The sequence below is a fragment of the Trichechus manatus genome, unplaced genomic scaffold, assembly GCF_000243295.1.
Source record: "Trichechus manatus latirostris isolate Lorelei unplaced genomic scaffold, TriManLat1.0 scaffold00010, whole genome shotgun sequence".
NCBI classification, from domain to species: Eukaryota; Metazoa; Chordata; class Mammalia; order Sirenia; family Trichechidae; genus Trichechus; species Trichechus manatus.
In genome coordinates, this window is record NW_004443946.1 from 10,602,853 (window position 1) to 10,603,884 (window position 1,032).

The following is a 1,032-nucleotide window of genomic DNA, read 5'->3' on the forward strand; positions in this document are numbered from 1 at the left end:
CCCCCCCATATATATTACATATTGTATATAATTCTTACAACAGAACTACTTAGGTTCTGTTAGTAATAAATTCCATTTTACTGATGGGGAAACGGAGACACAGAGAGGCGAGCTAACTTGCCTGTACAGCTAGTCATGGGTGGAACTGGGATTCAAATTCAGGCAGTCTGATTTCAGAGTCCCACCTTTGAATGTGCACGCAGACTAAACAACAAGAAACTAAAACAAAACAAAAAACCCAAAGCGCGCAAGCGTGCACACAAACCCTGAGCATCTAAAAGAATTAATACAATCGATAGCTTGCTGTACAGCGACATTATCCTGCCTAGTTTTAAATGCCTTCCATAGTAAGGCTCTGCCTCACGCACAATTTAAAAAATTTAACAAAACACCACTAACAACAAAACTACGAGCTATACAGTTTCAGAACAGCATTGCATTGTGCTTTGTATTGCTTGCTTTTATAAAGTGGAGTAAGAAAATCCCACAAAAATGGTCTTTCAAAACACTCGCAGTACCTTCCTTGGTAATGTGAAAGAAACCTTAATCAGTCTGAGCGGATATGAACAGCGGACGTGTGGGGAAAGGGTTAAGATTCTGTGTTGAAACTTGGTCGAGTTTCAGAAAGTTCTCTGGGGAGCCCAACTGCTGTGTCCCTTCTTGGACCTTGCCTGCGAGTCCGACGGTAACAGGATGCTCGAGGCGCTCGCCCCTTGCATTGTGCGATTGAGAAGAACCAATAAGGAAAGACTGAAAAATCGGGTGCAGTAAACCCGAAAAGCGGGCGAGGAGGCCCGCAGGAAGAGAGGGGGAGGAGAGAGGGAGGAGCGGGGAGGGCCGAGCGGGGAGGAGGGCCGGCGCCGAGCTCAGAGCGGCGGGCGCGCCTGACAGACGCGGAGAGACTGAGCGCGCGAGCCTCGGCGGAGAGGGCCCGGCGACGGAAGGCGGCGCCGGAGGGCGCGAGGCGGGGGTCTGCAGGGCCGCCGCGCGTGACGTAGCGCCAAGCGGGGCGTTATCAGCTGCGGGGTCGCC